At 45.7% G+C, this 19,010-nt stretch overlaps 1 protein-coding gene and 2 pseudogenes across 2 annotated transcripts in view; all 3 read left to right on the forward strand.

The window, feature by feature from the left end:
- The window catches only part of TNFAIP8L3 (TNF alpha induced protein 8 like 3), a 61,306-nt gene that overhangs the window by 35,558 nt on the left and 6,738 nt on the right, over positions 1 to 19,010 (forward strand). The window lies entirely within an intron of this gene.
- LOC136659763 (5S ribosomal RNA) lies at positions 3,740 to 3,862 on the forward strand (annotated as a pseudogene).
- On the forward strand, positions 3,892 to 4,014 carry LOC136659704 (5S ribosomal RNA; annotated as a pseudogene).

Below are 19,010 nucleotides of genomic sequence, written 5' to 3' on the forward strand. Positions count from 1 at the left end.
CTGGAAACTCAGGGCTTCCCAGATGCCATGTTGATTCTAGCAGGCTAAAGAATGGTGGTGAGGCTGGGTCAACAGCAGATTGGGTATCACAAGAATTGGGCAGAATGTTTCCTTGCTGAAGCTAAGCAGGTCAGGGTTTGGTCACTGCTTGGGTGGGAAACCCCATCTAAGCCACTTCAAGTTCCACGATGGGAGAGAGATGGGATGCAAATGAAATACATAAATGCCGGGCAGTGGCGTCTCTAGGAGGAGTTGGGGGTGCAGGCCACACAGGGTGATATGCACAGGGTGGGTGACACCACTACTGGCCAAAATATTTAAAATCTTGGTATTTTTTAACGGTACCATCATGTTCTATATGAATCGATGTGTCATTTCATACAGAATGCAATGAAACTAACTGCAATGAAGTATCTCTCTTCTGTCGAAAGTTATATCCAAAAAACTATTGGGGGTGGAATTGAAATATCTCTATTCTATCAAAAGTTATAGCCAAAAAACCAGTGTGGGTAGAGCGATGGTACATCATCATGTACACAGTTCAGGGATTTGCCCCAGCCACTGAATGAGAGGAGGTGACATTCTGGCCCCCCTTACCAGGAGACACAAACCCTTGTGACGCCTCCGATGCCGGCACTGTGATTACGCAGGATAATATTGAAATGATGGTTCATTTATTAATGGCAGCTAGATTCGGTATAAATAAAAAAATACAAATCTTGCATCTCTGGTGAATGGCCAGGAGGATCTGAAGTAACAAGCACAGAATTGTTGAAGAGCCGTAGTCGGATCCTCTCCTCTAGAATCAAACCACAATGTGCTAAAAATATAGCGGCATTCCTTTTTCCTATCTCTGGCTCAAATGAGCCTATCTTTTTATCCCGTGGGCTTTCACTGGCTTTCCCTTCTCACTGTCTCCATGCCGGGGATGCACTACAGATGAGATACACTGTTCGCGCCGTAATTTAGATACTCAAACAGGATGGGAAAAGGCTGGCCTGGAAATTCTGTTCCACATTAAAGATCATGGGGCCAGAACACAAGGAGAGGAAAAGCCTGGAGGGGAAATTAGGCCAGAATGGAAGACATTGATAAACACAGGAAGTGGAGAAACACAAGGATGCAAGGATGATTCAAAGGCCGTGACGAGACAGAGGGCGGCTCGCTGTTCGGGAGGCCAGATGTAACAAGAGAACCACTTTAGGAAGCCGTTCCTGCAAAGTCATGCCATTAGTCTGCTTAACTCTGTGAGTAACAGCACTGACTGACAGCAGCTGCACAGAGTTGTGGGCAGGGATCTCTCCCAGCTACAGCTTTCCCACACAGGTGGAGGTTGATGTTAGGAAAATGGTTCATTGGAGCTAAGACAATTTGGATTTCTTCACTCAGCGTGTAGTTAATCTGTGGAACCCCTTGCCACAGGATGTGGTGACGGCATCTGGCCTAGATGCCTTTAAAAGGGGATTGGACAAATTTCTGGAGGAAAAATCCATCACGGGTTACAAGCCATGATGTGTATGTGCAACCTCCTGATTTCAGAAATGGGCTATGTCAGATGCAGGGGAGGGCACCAGGATGCAGGTCTCTTGTTGTCTTGTGTGCTCCCTGGGGCGTTTGGTGGGCACTGTGAGATACAGTAACTGGGACTGGACTAAATGGGCCTTTGGCCTGATGCAGTGAGGCTGTTCTTATCGGTTTCTTCTTTTTCTTCAAGGGAGAGCTGTGTGCAGAAGTAGCTTTGGACCTATCCAGCCACTGCAGGGGCGTCTCTGGGTGTCCATCTGGTTTTTGCATTATGGTCCCATTGACCAAGGAGAAGGCTTCTTTTGATGGGGGGGGGGTGGGAATGATGGCCCGTCCAAGGTAATCACACACAACTCAAGCTGGATGAGAGCAATTGTTTAAAAATACTAATGTGGTATTTTCATAGGGAGTCTGTGATTGGCTGCAGTTCCTTTAGAGCAGTCATTCCCAGACTTTTTAGCACCGGGACGCACTTTTTAAAATGACACTGTATTGGGACCCACTTAGCTTTATGAAACATTTAAAAAAAAGAAGTTTCGCTTTACCAGCCACTCAAGCCTCTGTTTTTATGGTGGGGAGGGGCTGCCTTCTGGAGCGTTTGCTGAGCTCCACGTCCATTAGACCAGGACTATTCTGGTGGTATTACATTCCCCTTTGCCCAGCCTTCAATAGGAGCTGAGGCATGGCCTCCTACTCATGAGTAAACACACACACGTGTCTCAGTTTTCCTTTCCATCTGGCTCAATAGGTTTTCCTTGCCAGCTTGGAGGGGGAGACTTCCTTCTCGAGAGTTTGTCGGGGCCTGCGTTCCTCGGATCAGGACCATTCTGGTGATGTTGCATTCGACTTGGCCTGTGCTTCAAAGTGGACCAAGGCATGTTCACTTACTCATAAGTAAACATGCATGTGCTGCTCCATTTCAGTTTTCATAGGGCTCGGCACATTTTCCTTGTCAGTTTCGTGACCCACTGATGGGTCCCGACCCACAGTTTGGGAACCACTGCTTTAGAGTGTATCGGGGGGACGGACAGGACGATGTTTTCCCAATGTAAAGTATGCTCCTTTGGGCACTGACCTGTCCTCATGTATTTAGTAAAGCACCATGTACATAGTAACATCACCATCATTCAGTCATTCATTTGTACAGTGCTTTTGTGAACAGGTAAAGAACTTCACATGAAGTTGAACAGGTAAAGAACGTCACATGAACTTCACATGATCTAATTCTAACCAGAATCCTGCAAGTTAAATAACAGTGCAATCCTAGACTTGTTTATTCAGACTTGTTTATTCATTGTGTTCAATGGAAGTTACTCCCAGGTAGGAGTGTGTACAGGATTGCAGCCTAAATCTTTTTATCCCCATATTGCAGCTGAGACTGAGAGCCTTACTTGAGACCACCTAGTGAGCTTGTGGCAGAAATGAGGTTTGAACCAGGGAAGTCCTGAGTTGCAGCTCTGTCTTTTAGCCACTGCTTTTTCCCCAGCTAATGGGCATTGCATGAAGAGCCTCTTCAATCCAATCCTGTCTACCTGAATATTACAGTGTCAACATTTTGTTACCTTCTGTTATTATGTCCCAAACATTCGGTTATTCTACAGATTTACAGTCAGCCTATGCCCTAGAGCAGGGGCCACCAAATCCCTGCCTGTGGGCTGGATTCGACAGACCAGGATTAACCTTCCAGGCATGGCGCAGTACAGGTAAAGTCTTACTGTTCCGCACCAGAGCCTCCAGCTTTCACGGGCAATCTTTGCACAAACTTGCAGGGAACTGCTCCCCCCTCCCCCAGAATCAGGGTGGAGAGACTTGTGGTGCAACAGGCAGTGGAAGTGACTGCTTGGCCTGAGTTTTTGCAAAGTTCAGGTGCAAAACCTGGAGGCTGCAGCACGAAACAGTAAGGCTTCACCCATGCCACACCCGGAAGGCTAATCCTGGCACGCACCACAGGCCAGTTTGGAGTTCACTGCCCTAGAGAATAAATTAAACTGGGGAACTCCTTGCCACAGGATGTGGTGATAGCCTAGATGCCTTTAGAAAGGGATTGGACAGATTTATGAGGAAAAATCCATCACCGGTTACAAGCCATGGCAGGTATATGCAACCTTAGAGTGGAAGCTAAGCAGGGTCAGGCCTGGTTAGTACTTGGATGGGAGACCACCTGGGAATTCCGGGTGCTGTAGGCTTATACCATAGTCTTTTGAGACTGAAGGTTGCCAACCATCTCCCTATACTGAACACTATCTCCTGATCTTGTCTGATCTCGGAAGCTAAGCAGGGTCAGGCCTGGTTAGTACTTGGATGGGAGACCACCTGGGAATTCCGGGTGCTGTTGGCTTATACCATAGTCTTTTGAGACTGAAGGTTGCCAACCATCTCCCTATACTGAACACTATCTCCCGATCTTGTCTGATCTCGGAAGCTAAGCAGGGTCAGGCCTGGTTAGTACTTGGATGGGAGACCACCTGGGAATTCCGGGTGCTGTAGGCTTATACCATAGTCTTTCGAGACTGAAGGTTGCCAACCAGGATGCAGGTATCTTGTTGTCTTGTGTGTTGTCCTGCGGCATCTGGTGGGCCACTGTGAGAGACAGGAAGCTGGACTAGAAGGGCAGCGGGGCTTCAATATTGCAATACTTGCAATATTGAAGAGGAAAGGTGAGCAGAGCAGTCACAGCTGAAGTGAAGAACGGCCCTTCTGTGGCTCTTTCTTGTCTGGTCTTGTTTTATTTCTGATCTTGGGTTGCTGATTTTCTACCAGTGGGCCAGCTTCTTACAGTGATGGGGGGGGGACTTAAAACCAAGTTGCTGCCGCCGTCCTTGTGTTCTGCCCCTGCCAAACCAAAGGAGTAGCTTGCTTTTATGGTCCTCAGCCTTATTCATAATGTCCCTTTTGAAGCCAGTCCTAATGGTGGGCCTCATGCTGTATGAGCCTGATGACTTGAAGAGAAAAAGCTGGAGCCCTCTGGCTGCCCGAGTGGAAAGCTGGAAGCTCAGCGTGGCCAGGACTTGACAGCATCGGCCCCTCCCTTGCTTCACAGCCTGCTCCTTTCAAAGTTTGTCTTGGAAGCCGCAGGCTGCCACCTCCTTCCCATCAGCTTTTCTTTGTTCAGGCTCCAGGCCTGAAAGCGACTGACTGCTTGCTAGCCCTCCAAGTCTCTCTCTGCATTCTAAATCACACAGATCGGCTTGCTGAAAGAAAAAGCTCCAAGAGCCTTTCAAGCTGCCTCTGTTCAGTCTCACATGTGCTCACATTCGAGAACGTTGTGAGCATATTGAGGCTTTGGAAGCTGCCATGCTGAGTCAGACCATTCGTCCGCCTACTTGGGATTGCCTGCCCTGACTGGCAGTGGCTTTCCAGGGGAGAATCCTTCTCTGGCCCTTCTCTGGGAGATTGAACCTAGCACTTTCAGCAGGTCAAGTAGTTTGCGCCGGCCTCTCCCCTACATTACAATAGCTGACTTGCATTTCTTTGCCGTTTCCATGCATGTTTCAGTGGCAGAACATGTGCTTGGCAAGCAGAACGCATCTGATGTAATCCCTGGCATCTCCAGTGAAAGGATCTCAGATAGCTCGGTTGGGAAAGACTTCTGCTTGAGAACCTTGGAGCAGGGGCATCACTAAAAGGTGCAGAAGGTGCATACTGCACCAGGTGACACCATCAGGGGAGCGTGACACTAAAATTCTGGCCACCCTGTCAGTCTTTTTCTTTGCAGGCCCAGCTCTACCCATCTCTGGAGCCCAGGTCTACCAAGCTTCCTGAGTCAGAGCTTGTGTTTACTTGCCTGGTCTCTCACTGTATGCATGGCCAGGGCTACCAGGTGGATACACCTGGGCTCTGCCTCAGGAAACCCAGTAGAGTTGGGAATAGCCACTTTTTGCAATACAGTGGGCCCTTTGTGGGGATCTGTTCCAGGACCCCCCCGTCTTGCGGTCACCAAATAATGAAATCCACAGGGGGGAGGTGTGCTGGCAAACCAGAAGTGCCTTTTAGAAGTGTCTGGGAAGCCTTCTGAGGCATAAGGAGGCTGACCGTGACCTCTCCACGCCTCAGGTGACCTCTTGGATGTGACTGGAAGCCATTTCAGGTCACCTGTGGGAGATCTTCTGAAGCTCTCCATCCGTGGGCTTGGCATTCGTGGGTATTCAAATCCACGGATGCCAAGCCATGAATGAGGGCTTACTATAACTTGAATGATAGGGAACAAAAGAAAGAAAGAGAAGAGCCAGTTCCATCTTTGAGGAAGAGAAAGTGTAGCAATAGACCATACACAAACATCGCACTTTTAGGACATGGCTGCCTGTTACAAACAGGTACAGGTCACCAGGTAAAGCATGCTAACTAAATGATCAGGAAAGCGTCACCTGTGGACTTCTGTTCCTAGAGCAGCACTGTCCATAAAAGGTAGCAGCTATACCGCTTGGGAAGCTTCCACCGACTGCTCTCTGCTGACTTATTAGTTGTCTGATTTTATCTAATTGAGACTCTCCAATGGTGTTTTCCTTATATGGCAAAACCCCTCACAACAAACCCATTGGAGATCCACATTTAATTTCCGTGCTGTCAAAAAAAAAAAAAAAAAGCATATCACTATCCAGCTTACCAGAAATATCTAAAAAAAAATTGTTTTCTGGGGGTGGAATTCAAACTGACAGATGATGCCCTTTCTGGTGCCACTGAGGAAAAAAAAGTGGTTTCCATGCCTTAAAAGGCAGAGGACTTTTCAAGGAATTTATATGAAGGCCGAAAGCAACACTCATTCCTGCCAGTGTGATTGTTGAGACTTTAAGCTTCTGAAATAGCAAGAGACAGGGGTGGCCCGTCCATTAGGCAAGGTAATGTCTGTGGCAGATTGCAGGGACATGACAGGGTAGCGGATTTAGGGTGCCCTTCACCCCTAGCCTGTTGCACCGCTACCTCCCATGGATGCAGCATGCACTGACCTGTTTTCCACCTGCTAAAGTGAGCAGAAAGTGACCCACCTCCTTATCTTTCTCCAGGCTCAGTTTCTTCAAACACAGAAGTGCAGGCCTTCCGGTTTGATACTTAGAGATCACCTATTCCCGTACAATCCGGCTCGTCCTCTCAGGTCATCAGAGAAGGCCTTTTTACAAGTGCCACCGCCCAAGGAGGTTCGTGGGGCGGCGGCAAGAAATAGGGCCTTCTCAGTAGTGGCACCAACGTTGTGGAACTCCCTTCCCCTTGACTTGAGAATGGCTCCCTCTCTTGAGTTTTTTCGGCGAGGCCTGAAGACCCTGCTCTTTAAACAAGCCTTCTGATTCCATGGCCTTTTTAACACTTTTATACATCTTTTAGTTTCTTTTTGACAGGCTGGATTCCTCTATGATTTGCTGTTTCATGCTCTTTTTATTCTGACTTTATTCTGACTACTGTTTTTATGGCCTCTGTTAAAGTGTTTTTAATATGTTTTTATCTGTGTTAAATCATGCTTTTTAAAATTGTTTTTACATGTTGTAAGCCGCCCTGGGTCCCTTTCAGGGAGAAGGGCGGGATACAAATAAAGTTTATTATATATTATTATTATACTATGTGAATGAAAGGCTCCTTCATTCACACAGTCCCTTTAAATCAAACCAGAAGCCCTGCACTTCTGCAACTGAAGAGGTCATGTGAGGAATGCATTAAGCTGCTGCTTTATTCCCCATAACTCCACAGAGAAAGCGGACCCAAGGTGGCATCAGGTAGTGCTGAGTAATTGATTTCTCACCAAGATTAGATGCAATGAAAGCTACAATAGAAGTTGTGCAGCCCTCATTTTAAACAATCAGGCCTGTGTCACCACATGGCACAGGGAAATTGACATCCCTGAATCTTCTCTAGGGCGTTAATGCAGGAGCAGGTTCTGACCAACATCTAGGATGCCTTTTGGGGGAATATTGCCCTCTCCGTGTAGCATTGCAGCTTATAGGACCACATTAAAAAGTTCGCCCCTTAACTCCCAAGAACTTAGCTCAAGGCTGGAAAAGCTCAGGGCAAATGTTCTAATGCTGTGGTTCTCAAACTTTTTAGCACTGGGGCCCACTTTAAAAAATGATACTCTGTTAGGACTCACCTAGGTTTTACTTAGATCACTTTTTTAAAAGGTGAGCAAAAAAGAAATTTTCTTACAAGTAATATTTAATTTATTTGCAAAAAAAAACCATGATCCATTTCTCATAATGAGGCAGCTCTAATGAATAGCCTCAAGGCTTGAAGGGCTTGGTTATGTTGATCCAGCTTTCACCTGCCCCCACTACCTGACATTGACAGACTTGGGGTAAAAACACACCAGTAAAAAAGAAACTCAGTCGCTCTTCTCCATATATTTACTCAAGCTTGCAAACTGCAGGAGCTCAGCTGTTTGCAGGGCGGTTCATAACTATATGATCTGCAGGACCCACCAGAAATCAGGTCAAAACCCACCAAGTGGGTCCCAACCCACCATTTGAGAAACATTGTGCTAATGTCATTTATTAAGCATCATCCAGGCCTTCCTCTGAGAAACTCAGAACTTTGCATATAGCACCACTCTTCTGCTCTCACAACAAACCTGTGAGGTAGATCTGATTGAAGATGGTGACTGGCTCAAGGTCACCCTGAGCTTCATAGCTGACTGAAGATTTGAATCCGGTTCTCTTCCAGCATAGTCCTGCCTCGATACCGTGTGGAGCTCTCTTTGAGCCTAATTTTTGAGGGTGTTGTGTTTAGTCTGTCGCAAACTATTGCTCATTCTGAGTTGAAAAGCCTTTATCAAAGTATTTACTCTAGTTAAAATTATAGTACTTTGCTTTGGGGGCAAATATATTTCTTCCTGACATCTGTTTATACTGAAAATCAACAAAAAAGTTTCAGCAAAGTTAGAAGTATTTAAATATTTTTACAAAGGAGGTACACAGCTTATTAAAAAAAAAGGTTATTTTTAAGCCAAGGGTGGATCATTTCAGTCAACAAAGACATGTGATAGCAAAAGCCAGTTGTCACCATGACAATAACGATGTGTTTCCAACAAAGAGGCATGGGGGTGTGGTTCATTTCATCAGAGTTTATCTTATGTGTTCTCTGTAAATACCAAACAATGGTGAAAGATGACTCTCAATCTGAGTGCATTCCTTGTAGCTATAGTGGTCTCCAAACCATGCTTTTATTTCATTTAATGCACACCCCAAACCCCAAATACCTGCCACACCCCAGATGCCAAGGCCCCAGTTTACAGGTCTTTAAATTAAAAACAAACATGAAAATCAGGTTTCCTACCTTGGCACAGCAAAACCTAGTGGCTGAATATACCCAGAACTAGTATAGACCCAGAAGTGGGTCTTTAGAGCTGTTTTTAGTCTTGGGAGCCTTAGAAAGAGCGCAGTTTTGCCAGTGCAGTGTGTTTATGTTTAAAGACCTTTAAATGGGGACCCATGTATTTCGGTATCCAAAGGGATTTCTGGAACAGAATTCTCATGGATGCTGACCAGTAAAATCATTACATAGGGCAGAGTTTCTCAAACTGTGGGTCGGGACCCACTAAGTCGGTTGTGAGCCAATTTCAGGTGGATCCCCATTCATTTCAATAATTTAATTTTTAATATATTAGACTTGATGCTGCCATGGCATGTGACTGCAATTGGGGAACTGTTACAGACCTGTACTTTGAACAGGCTACTCTGTATATGCTTTTAACAATGATGTAAATGGAACTTACTCCTGGGTAAGTGTGGGTAGGATTACAGCCTAGGATTGTTAAAAAATTTCTTGCTTAATGATGTCACTTCCAATCATGACATCACTTCCAGTAAGTCATGACAGATTCTCATTCTAAAAAGTGGGTCCTGGTGCAAAAATGTGTGTGTGCACGTGTTTTCTAATTTAAAAAGACACCCCTTAACTGCTGGTGGCAGTTAGATAAGGCATTCCCACTCGGCTCTCACACCAGAGGGAATGCCTCTTCTAAGACAAGTTTCTGTTCCTGACATTTTTACCTGCCCCATCTAAAAAAAGAGAAATGCCGTCCTCTTTAAAACCATTGCTTTGTCAGACACAGAGTTATGCTGAACTAAGCCTTTTAATGACATGATTAAAGCTACTTTGATTTATTTGATGTGACAAGTCTAGCATTAAACCGACTATGAAATGGATGCTCGAAATACTATGATACTAGGATTTCCCTGTATAATTCAAGGGCAAAAACAAACTTTAGAGATCGCCAAGAAAATGACAGGTGGGATTGTCAATGGAGATTCAGGCACTATTTGTCACTCCAGTTGATTCAGATTACATTGTCTATCACAGTCCAAGATGCCAACCCCTTATCCTGTAGCCTTAGAATACCAGCTACTGTATTTCAGACATGGATCTTACTTGATAATTTATAATGCGGATCTGGAATATGTGCATTTAATTTGAGGCACAAGTCAATTCGAATGCCAGTAAAATCCAAGTGTGCCATTGAATCCTCAAGAGGACAGCTTCTTATGGTTTTTCCAAACAGTGAAGGGCTTTTCCCGTCAGCCTGAAGATTTTTCCCATTTCCAGTTCCAAGCTATTTAGCAGCTGGCTTTCATCATGACTGCCTCCATAAAATTGGTTGGTGGTCCAAGCTTTATTTTTAGCAGACAAATGTTCCTCCCAATATAGAAATCAACAGGAGATTAAATGAATCCTGTGGCCACAGATATGACCCACAAACAGAGTAGTGCCTGAAAAGTGTCTGCTCTTTGCTTTCTAAAAACTATCCATTTTAGCAAGTTAGTATCCTCCAACCCCCCCATCAGTGCAGGCAACTCCTACAACATCCCTTTACAGCCTCTGCTTTAAAACTTTGAACAAGGGAGAGCCCAGGACTGCACAAGGTATATTGTTCCTGTGCCCCAAAGCTCTCACACTTAGGAAATTTTCCTCATGTCTAGCCTAAAGGTGCTTCTCTGTAGTTTCAGCTCATTGGCTCCAGTCTTGCCTTCAGGAACACAGAAAGTAAGTCCTCCCATTCTTTCACATAATGGCCCTTGAGATACTTAAAGACAGCTAACCCAGCGGTTCTCAAACTGTGGGTCCAAGATCCACCAGTGGGTCATGACCCAATTTTGAATTTTGTAGTTCGCGAAACTGACAGGGTGGATTAGGTTATGTGCATCAAGGGTTAAACAACCTGCTACTGGTGTGGGGCACACTGTAGCCACACCCCTTGAAATTTTTAATCAGGCATCAGCCTCTAGGGCCTGTAAAATGTTTGAGGACCACTGAGCTGTCCTATTTCCCCATAGTCTTCTCCACGTTTGCATTGTAAGCTCTTTCAAGGAAAGACCGCTGGGATTTCTTGGTTTCTGGACCCCTTATTATCTTAGTTGCCCTCTTAAAAAGGGAGGCGAGGATAGCCACCATGTTACTTTGGTTCCATATGAATTTGGAAGTTTCAGTTATCAGGCCTCATTCAGTTTTCAATATTAAACAATCTTGGCAGTTATGGGTTGGAAGTTTTGGTGGTTGATTCTTGGATGAGAAGTCAAAGAGGGAAACGCCTTATCTTCCATCCTGGTCTCCTCCACAAGTAATTCACAGCTGCCATGTCCAGAACCGCTTTCTCCCAAAAGAACCCGCTCTTCAAAAATAGCTCCCAAACCCACCTAATCTGAACAGTTGTTAATACATCTACAGAGTTCCCATTCCAAGGGTTCGTCTTATTTTCATCATGTGCAGGAATAGATACGCTGCATCTATTTTGTGCATTGTATTTCCGAAAGCATGCAATATCTATATTGGACAAAAGTATATTTACATGCAAATATCTGAGCTTCCCCCCCCCCCGCCCCGTGACAATTTGTACTTTCTATCCTACCATCTGGAGGAAAAATATTTTGAGAATTTCACAGATGCTTGTGTGGTTTACATTTACAAGTTGCAGGGGGTGGAGGGGATAATTGAAAAAATCTCTATAATCTCTAGTCCCTACATAATCCAGAATAGTATTGAACATAACTATCACATACTGTCAGATCCTCTGTGCCATTGATAACACAAGTGATAAGGACAGAAGCATAGTGATACCTTTTGTATTCTAGTGAGGATGTTGCTCTGTGATGTCAAGTGGGGGGGAGGGTAGATTTTTTTTTGCAGGAGTTGGTTAAAATAAGATGATTTTCCTTTAGAGCAGTGGTTCCCAAACTTTTCTGATTGCTGGCTCCCCTGACCTATTGGGTCGTTGGCAGCGGTTCCCCATTAGAGCTACAATCCTATACGTTGTATAGGGCAGCAAGTTTTTCTCAAGGATTCCGTGGCTCCCTCGGCTGGTTTCTGTGGCTCCCCAGGGAGCCATGGCTCACAGTTTGGGAACCACTGCTTTAATGGCATTCTAGCTCCAAGATGATTTCTAAGATGTGTACATGTGGCTGGAGAAATAGTTTGAATGTAGCTAGAGGTGACACATTTTTTGTAGCTAGTTTATGAGGCCCAGCCATGTCTAATCCAGGTATTATCTGAGGACATGTGATTCAGGCACCTAGCTGAAGCTAAGCACACCTAGGTGGGGTCAGTGACTGGATGGTTAACAACCTGGAAAACTCATATATACTATATAAACATATATATATTGCATTATGTTGCATTCAGAAGGTCATGCCCCTGGCATCTACAGGTAGGACTGCGAGGTACCTGCCTGAAACCCTGAGGAACCACTGCCAGCCAATGTAGATAGCACTAAACTAGATCAGGGGTGCCCAAACCCCGGCCCAGGGGCCACATGCGGCCCTCGCGGCCTCTCAATGTGGCCCCCAGGGAGCCCCCAGTCTCCAATGAGCCTCTGGCCCTCCGGAGATTTGTTGAAGCCAGCACTGGCCCAATGCAACTACTCGCAGTGTGAGGACAACTGTTTGACCTCTCGTGTGAGCTGTGGGATGAGAGCTCCCTCCACTGCTTGCTCTTTCACATCTGTGATGCAGCAGCGGCAGCAAAGGAAAGGCCAGCCTTGCTTTGTGCAAGGCCTTTTATAGGCCTTGAGCTATTGCAAGACCTTCATTCGTTCATATAAGTTCATCTTTAATATATTCATTTATGAAAACTTATGTAAATTTATTCAAATTTTCAATGTAAATCAATTCTTTTTTTTCCCCGGCCCCCGACTCGGTGTCAGAGAGCTGATGTAGCCCTCCTGCCAAAAACTTTGGACACCCCTGAACTAGATGGATCAGAGATCTTACTTAGTGAGACAGCGTCATATGAAACTGACATCTTTTCCTTGTCTGTTATACATGCTTGCTTGATACGTGCATGCATCTTCGCATAATCGGTTACTAAGGGAACATATTATGGTTGCCAAGGGGAATGGGATGCCGTGAACATCTCATTGATGTGCAGTCCCATTCGGTTCTTACCTTTTGCGAGGATTGGCCGTGTGCCGTGCCATCAAATGCATTGGCTGCAATCCAACTGTTCTTAGAGGCTGCTTCTCAGCTGGAGGCCCCTGAAGAGGGTGAACAGCTGCTTTTTCAGGTACTGCTGCAATGTTATTCACACAATCAAGAGAATGCTACATCGTAAGAAGACAATTGGAGAAGAAATAGGCCAGGGGAATGTGATACAGCATGGGTATTAGTTGCTAGGTACCAGCTCTTGCCTAGCTTCTGTTCGTATCTAGGAAAGAAAAGGGATCCTTGAACTCTTGCTAGGCAGTTATTGATGTAGTTGTCCTGACTCCCTACCTCTCCCATAAGTAAGCAAACGTCCTCAATCCTGCAAACATAAAGTTCGCTAGAAGTAAGATGATGGCAACAGAGGTAGCAACTACTCAAGCCCCCTTTGTGAACGAACAGAGATCTGGTCCAGGGGGTGCCATTTGGAGTAGAGCACCTGTGCATTGAAGGGACACATTTAGCATTGTCCAGAGACTGCAGCCCCACCAGACTTCCCTCTGCTTTGTTCCAAGTGTTAATTGCCCTGGGACTGGAGACCAGAAGAGAAGCACAGACTGACCTCTACCATCAAGTAAGTTCTTGTGGCAGTGCCCCCCCCCCTGGTGAATTTAATTATCCACAGATTCTGGTATGGATAATTTAAATCCACAGATTTAACCCCTGCTAACTGTTTAAGAGGCACTTTTTCAAGTGGGTGCTCCTCTTTTATTTAGCAGGGGGAGAGTAACTGGCCCACCTCACCCCAGCAGTGTCTTTTCTAGTGGCTGTCTGCTGGTGTTGCATCTTTTTAGATTGTGAGCCCTTTTGGAACAGGAAGCCATTTAGTTATTTGATTTTTCTCTGTAAACCGCTTTGTGAACTTTTTGTTGAAAAGCGGTATATAAATACTGTTGTTGTTGTTGTTGTTGGTATCCGCAGGGGGTCCTGGAACTGATCCACAACAGATCACAGGGCCCACTGTATTGTAAGATGGAAAGACAAGGTATAAATCTTCTAATACAGGGTGTCTATAAATACACACATTTTAATGAACTCTAACTCAGGGCTGGTCGAACCTCAACCTGGGGGCCAAATCTGGGGTTCTTCTCACGTGGCTCGTTCCCCTGGTAGACCTGGGCTCTGGGACACTCCAGGCAGTCACATCTGCCCAGATGTTTGCAGATCCCTTAGTCCTGTGGTTCCCAAACATTTTCAACTGGCGGCTCCCTTGACCTACTGGGCCATTGGCTGTGGCTCTCCATTAGGGCTGCAATCCTATACATTGTATAGGGCAGTCGGTTTTTCCATGAGAAGTCTGCAGCTCCCCTGGCTGGTTTCTGTGGCTCCCTGGGGAGCCATGGCACACAGTTTGGGAACCACTGCCTTAGTCAATGATGTCGGTGTATGGATGCCAATGGGGAAAATTTCGAGCACTTGGTCTATTTCATATTAACTAATTAATTGCTTTTAATTAACAGGGTCAAGCAACTGCTTCTATGTTCACCGTATGCAGGTTATGAGTGAATTAAAGCATAATAAATTTGACACTATAAAGTGGGTATACATTTTCTTGAGACACCCTTTAAGTACAGTAAATTCATGTCAAGCCTAAATTGACCCAAAGAAACATTACATATGACAGAGAGAGAGAAAGAGAGATGGAGAAAGCTTTCCTTGGAAAAATTTCTTCATTGTGCATCTCTTAAAGGCACAGGGTCCCCTTGGGTGGGGGAGTAAGAGAAAAACCACCATAGTTTGCAGTGGTGCAAGGAACATTGACTGAATGGTGGCACATAACTATAGTTCCATAGCCTGAGATTGATCCACTACCCAAGCTAGTTGCTGGACAGTTGCTTCCCTCCCAGCATGCTTTTCTCCGGCAGCGCCACCCACCACTAATCAAATGTAATTTCCAGGCTAAGAATGTGGAGGAGAGTTGTGAGGTTAGGACATTCTGGAAAGAAAACTGACCCATATCTAATGAAGCCATTTTCATGCAAAGTTGCAAACACACCATGTACCAAAGAGTCTTGGTTGCTGCTCATTTTTTTTCCTCTTGAAAATAATTTCCCTAATTGTTTGATTATTTAAAATGTACAGAAGATGAAGCAAATGGACAATAGCTGTGTCTTTTTTCTCTCCCCCCCTCCCCCAATCTATATCGGGGTTATTTTAGAAGTGGCAGGCAGTAAAGAGAAAAACTCAAAATGAGCCATCCTATTTGAATTCTCAAAGTGCAGCTTTACAGCTGTGTTAAGGAACAAAAGGACTGAAGTATTAAAAAAGAAAAAGTAGAAACCATCAAGAAATCACAAATGTATTTGAACTACGCTGGTTATAGAATAAGTTGATGTGAAATATTTTGATCTCGTGTATACCCAAGCGAAAAACAGGGCCACAGCTTTTCATAGGTTGAGGGAATTCATTCAAGAACTTCTGGATCAACCAAAAAGGTGTCCTGATTAATTGGGTAGCAGATTTTTTAAATGTCATCTTTCATGCAAGTATTTCAAAGTATCACAGAGGGCAAGAACCACCTTCAGTGGCATTGTCTCTTCTGTCATACATGAAGGAATGCTTTTCCAAGACCACGTGAGATTGCTTTGTACTGGGTAGATCATATATGGTTAGTATAACCCAGTGTTTCTCAAACTGTGGGTTGGGACCCACTAGGTGGATCGTGAGCCAAGTTCAGGTGGGTTCCCATTCATTTCAAAATTTTATTTTTAATATATTAAACTTGATGCTCCCATGGGATGTGACTGCATTTGGGGGAATGTTACAGACCTGTACTTTGAACAAGCTACTATGTATATTCTTTTAACAATGATAGTGAATGGGACTTACTCCTGGGTAAGTGTGGGTAGGATTGCAGCCTAGGATTGTTGTAAATTTCCTGCTTGATGATGTCACTTCTGATCATGACATCACTTCCAGTGGGTCCTGACAGATTCTCATTCTAAAAAATGGGTCCCAGTGCTAAATGTGTGAGAACCACTGATATAGCCTATATCAGTGGTTCTCAAGGTTTGTCCTTGGCCGTACCACTTCACATGATCCACCTATTTGAAGTACCACCAGAAGTAAATGGCCATGACATCATCACCAGTTACTTCTGGGTTGGGAGGCCAGATGCAATGTGACAAACACCAGTAAGAGGCTCAGGGTGGACGGGAGGGCTTTTTTGAGTTTGGGAAAGCATGCTTTGGAGCTCTGCCCTCCAAGCCTAGCCTCCTACTGCTATTTATTGCGTTGCATTCCTGGTCTTGCTGCTGGGCGGCAGGGGTCCTGCGAGTACCACCAGACCCCACCTCAAGTACCAGTGGTGGTACCCAAACCACTGGCTGAAAAACACTGGCATATATTCGATCTGATGCCTGACCTCGTCTGATCTCGGAAGCTAAGCAGGGTCAGGCCTGGTTAGTACTTGGATGGGAGACCGCCTGGGAATACTGGGTGCTGTAGGCTTATACCATAGTCTTTCGAGACTGAAGGTTGCCAACCAGCCAGCTGTGGCTTTCTAGAGCAGCAATGTTCAACTGGTGTGCCGTGGCACAATGGTATGCTGCGAAGGGCCACGAGAGTTTGGAGCACAGAGGTTGAAAATCGCTGAAAAACGCTTCCAAGCTCTGCAGCTCTCTCCCTCTGAAGGAGGAAGAGACAATTTGTTACTACTAACAATTGCCCTAGAAACAGTCACAGAACCCAAAGAGTCTCCCAGAAATCGGAAGTGACATCACACCAGGCGAAGACCATAGAGGTGAGTGTGCCATGAAAAGAAACACTGAAAATCACTGCATAGGTGGATGGGACTCGTCAGCCTGGGAAGGCAACCCATCTAAGAGAAGGAAACTCTGACCTCAAACCTCCACTGCCTTGTGGCCATATCCAGTTGTGGAAAAGGCTTCAGGAATCAACCTCGAGGCAAAATGAGAAGCCGGAGTCCCTGAGGCAGTTCATGGCTGTACACAGTCATGTTCTGGCAACTCCTGCGATGCCGCTGGAACCAACCATATTGGCTTCTGCCTTTCCATTGGACTATTCCAGCGACATGGAGAGGGGGGATTTGCTGCATGGGTAACAGCCTATCCTCCATACCTTCTTTACTCAGGCTTCGCGCACTGGAGAGGACACTCCAACTTCACCATACGGCATCGGCACAACATGGGAAGCAGCGGTTTACCGGTTACAGACTGCACTTGCTCCCAGTGTGGAAGGGATTGTCACTCCCAAATTGGCCTTTTCAGCAACACTAGAAGCTGTTCCAGAACCACAATTCAGAGCTCGATACCATAGTCTTTCAAGACTGAAGGTTGCCAACACACATAGGGTCTTGGGCAGGGAGATATTGATCATCATCTGATTGGTTTAATTGACAGTGCTGGAGTTTAAACCTGGGATTTTTGCATTCAGTCCATATGTTCTACCAGCGAGCCCCTTCCACCTAAGATGATGCCTGCGCCAATACATAATACTTTTTGTCTCAGATGCATGTCACACTTCCTCTATGGAGCTCAGGGTGGTAGCCTTGTCTTCTTCCTCTGCTTTTATCCTCACAATCACCCTGCAAGGTAGATTAGGCTGAGGGATAGCCACTGGTGCAAGGCCACCCAGTAAGCCTCATGGCTGAGCAAGGGCTTGAACCCAGGTCCCTCTGAGTTCAAGTTCAATGCTGACTCCATTTTACTCAACCACCTGACCATGCAATTCTGTGCATCTTTACTCAGATGTAAACCCCACTGCACTCAGTGGGGCTTACTCTTAGGCTGCAATCATAGGCATACTGTTCTAAGATTTCTTTAATTAAGTGACAGCCCTAATGAAATGGTTTTGCTTTTTGTCCCAATTCTTAATCTAAGGCCCAATTTAAATGTTACTTAATTACATGTTTTCTCTCAAGCATTCTGGTGACTTATAAAAGGCATTAAGACCCACAGTTGCTTGTAGTGAGCAAAGACTTAATTCAAGCAGCCTCTAGAGCCAGCAAGATGACAGTTGCATCTCCTGTTCCCCGCCCCTCCCCCCGCCCACTTGCTAGGGTGAAACAAATGATGCATCATTCTGGCTCCCCTCCTAAAAGCAGCACTGCTGGGTCAATCCAAAGATCCATCTCATCCACCACCCTTGAAGCTACAGTCACCGTGCAATAATCAAGCCACACTTTGGAGACATTCATAGCAACTGGATACAAAACTGCTCCACAAAAGGTTTTCTCTGGAGCAGGGGTGCCCAAACCCCAGCCCTGGGTCCACATGCGGCCCTCGAGGCTTCTCAATGCGGCCCTCAGGGAGCCCCCAGTCTCCAATGAGCCTCTGGCCCTCCAGAGATTTGTTGGAGCCCGCACTGGCCCGACGCAACTGCTCTCAGCGTGAGGGCAACTGTTTGACCTCTTGCGTGAGCTGTGGGATGAAGGCTCCCTCCACTGCTTGCTGTTTCACGTCTGTGACACAGCAGCGGCAGCAAAGTGCAAGGCCTTTTATAGGCCTTGAGCTATTGCAAGACCTTCATTCATTCATATAAGTTCACCTTTCATATATTTATTTATGTAAACTTATGTAAATTTATTCAAATTTTAAATGTAAATTAATTCTTTTTTCCCCCAGCCCCCAACACAGTGTCAGAGAGAAATGATGTGCCCCTCCTGCCAAAAACTTTGGACACCCCTGCTCTAGAGCATAACATTTTCAGTGCAGAGCCCAATGAATGGCTCAATTTTCTTTTGTGGAGTCATTCTCAGTGGGGTTATTTAAATTCAGGGGTCCCCCATATCTGTGGATTCACTTATCCACAGATTGGGTCTGGGGCCCTTCCAGCGCACGCACCCCCTCCGGAGGGCTTCCCCAGGTCTCCTAAAGCCTTATAAAGCATTAAAACTGTCGCCTCCGGTTTCTCTACAAAACCAGAAGTAGCTTTTTTTTTTTTTACCTACAGAGCTCAGTCTGAGCTTGGCAGAGGTTGGGGACGGGCGTCCTTGACCGTTGCTGAGCTTAGAGGCCCTTCCAGTGGCAAGGGGAGCAACGCCCGGGACCGTGGGGACAGGCATTTGGGACCTGTCCCCTGGGGACCGCGGTTTCAGCTATCCACAGAGGGTTCCAGAATGGAACCACCACAGAT

This window comes from Tiliqua scincoides, chromosome 8, assembly GCF_035046505.1.
Source record: "Tiliqua scincoides isolate rTilSci1 chromosome 8, rTilSci1.hap2, whole genome shotgun sequence".
NCBI classification, from domain to species: Eukaryota; Metazoa; Chordata; class Lepidosauria; order Squamata; family Scincidae; genus Tiliqua; species Tiliqua scincoides.